Source organism: Camellia sinensis, unplaced genomic scaffold (genome assembly GCF_055761805.1).
Source record: "Camellia sinensis isolate YWXY unplaced genomic scaffold, ASM5576180v1 Unanchor4, whole genome shotgun sequence".
In the NCBI taxonomy this organism is placed as follows: domain Eukaryota; kingdom Viridiplantae; phylum Streptophyta; class Magnoliopsida; order Ericales; family Theaceae; genus Camellia; species Camellia sinensis.
Window position 1 is genome coordinate 2,886,105 of NW_028129277.1, and position 2,361 is coordinate 2,888,465.

The 2,361-nt window shown below is 32.7% G+C and overlaps 1 long non-coding RNA gene across 1 annotated transcript; it reads left to right on the forward strand.

Annotated features, from left to right (window-relative positions):
* The first annotated feature begins 366 nt into the window (after positions 1–366).
* On the forward strand, positions 367–2,146 carry LOC145816677 (uncharacterized). The gene is made up of 3 exons (XR_014358754.1): positions 367–486; positions 1,413–1,465; positions 1,873–2,146. It is a non-coding gene; the product is annotated as an uncharacterized LOC145816677 (long non-coding RNA).
* Positions 2,147–2,361: the final 215 nt, after the last annotated feature.

Here is a 2,361-nt window from a genome sequence, read left to right on the forward strand (position 1 = left end):
AACCCAAATTTAAAAATTAAGTAAATAACTAAATAATAATTTTACAAATCTCCAATATTTTATTATGAATCTTTAAGTGCAAATTAAATATTATTGGAGGATCTTTTAATTAATTTTAAAACCTAAAATAAATTTATGGTGAAAGTCTTTAATTTAGAGACAAGGTTTATTATAAAAATAAAAATAAAAAGAGAGAGAGAGAGGAGGGGGTGACTTGAACTGTAGACCACAAGGTTAATATATAAGACTCCTACCATTTGAGTTGCATGTAACTTATACATATGTTTTGTATATTTATCTATTTATTTGACCTATGTGTGCCCACCACTAGTATAAAATAAAATAAACACAAACCCTACTCTATTATTTGTTCACCACATAGGGCAACAACAGCAGCCACGGGAGAGGGTTAGAGAGAAGGAAAAAAAAGAAGATGTTGCAATCAAAGAACTTTTGGGTGTGTTGTGTTGTGTGTGATCATCAAAGGTTAGCCCTCCTTGGTTTTCTTCTCTTCTTTTTGTTCTTCATCCTTATTCTATAATTATTTTGTTCATTGATGGAGAGGTTGTAGGTTTATGCATTGTGTATATAGATATCCTATTAAGAAACTTGAGGAGCTAAATTTATGTGTAAAGATTGGGTGTAATTTTCAGTCCAAAAATTCTGTACAAAGTCACAAACTTTAAAAATCAAGAAACCATATCAAACGGATGAATTTTAATCTGAAATTTTTACAGTAGATCAATTACACATTGAATTGCATATCTGAATTTTTTCATAATTTTTGGGAGTCGAAATCCATATAAATTGAGGTATTCAAATCTGTCCAGGAAACCAGTCCGAAACAGTAAATTCGGGATTGTTGTTCTCTTTGGGTATAAATCCAAAAATTATCAAATTAGTGTCATTAGAACCGGTTATGAGTCTAGTTTCGTACGTTTTTGGCCTTGCATTGATTGCTCGTGTATATTAAGAGAACCGTTAATTTCTTTAAAGTGCTGCAGAAAACAACCTGTTTGGATATAATAAATTGTAGAAAAATTATTTTGATAAGCAAATCAAGTGAAACCAATTGGGTTTGAAACTTAGGATATATTAGATCATATCTGGAGGTTATTGGAATTTTTTGAATAGCGTGGAGTGGGTTTTGAAATTTTCAAAGTTAGCGAATAGATTGGGAAAACTTGTTTAAAACACTGTTTCATCTTAAAGTTATTTTTAGTTAAGTTTCGATCGGAATCTATGTCTTGGGTGATTTTAGACCTTGAAGAATATGAACTTAGGTAATATTTAAGAGTAACGGTGAGTTGGGTTAAGCCGTGTTAGTGCGTTTTAGTTTGAGGTTACTTAGTTCCTATTTTATTTAGTATTTTTAAATTAGTTGTGACGCGTAGTTTTTATACTTGGTTCAGGCCACTAGTTGGACTTTTACACTTTATTCGAGGATTATATTATTGCGTTTCAGGTGAGTAGTTTCATGCTACATATTTTTATAAATGTTCCCCTACCCTGAACTGTTGGAAAAATTAAATTGTTGTTTCATGATTAAACTGTTTTGATAAATTATTATATTATCAATTGAATCAAATTATTTCTTAAACATGTGTGAACTTGGCATACTGTAAACTATTTGTTATAATCTGTTGTAAGTGGAAAATGTCGTTTATCATGTTCTTGCGAGACATGAGTATTTTAAGTGTTGATTTGTGGAACCTTCTTTTTGAAACAGATTGTATTTACCAAACTGTATGCCAATCTAGTTTCTGTGATATATAACTTATTTTGGAATTGAACCCTGTTTTCAAAACTGTATTTACTATCCATGTTGCTACTCACTGAGCTATCAGCTGACTTAGTTTTTATCACTTCCAGGTGTTAGAAGGACTTAGAGTGGACTCATGGCGTAGCGGGGACTCAATTGCATGGACCTCTAGGGCATTCCTTTAGTTTAGAGTGTTATGTCAAGTTTGTGCATATTTATATTTATTCTTATCGAAGTTCATTTAGGATTATTTTTGATATGTGGGTTGTTTATATCCCATAAGTTTGGATGATTTTTTGATTACGGTTGATTTTGCCGTTTATAATTGTGACATGTCTGGATTGAGTTTTGGTTATTTATTATTGGACTATTGTTCAGTTGTTCAATGTAATTGGATTCGTGTTTAGGCTTACGTGTGCCTTGGGTTAAGTCCCTGTGGGCCACGGCCGGTCATGCCCGGATTTGGGGTGTGACAGCGCTATTTTGCTCTATGACCATTACATGCATTTTCCATGCGTTTTATTGCACTATCCTGCGCACCTCATCGCACTGGTTTCTGCACACTACTTGCGTTTTGCATGCATTTTATCGCGCTATCT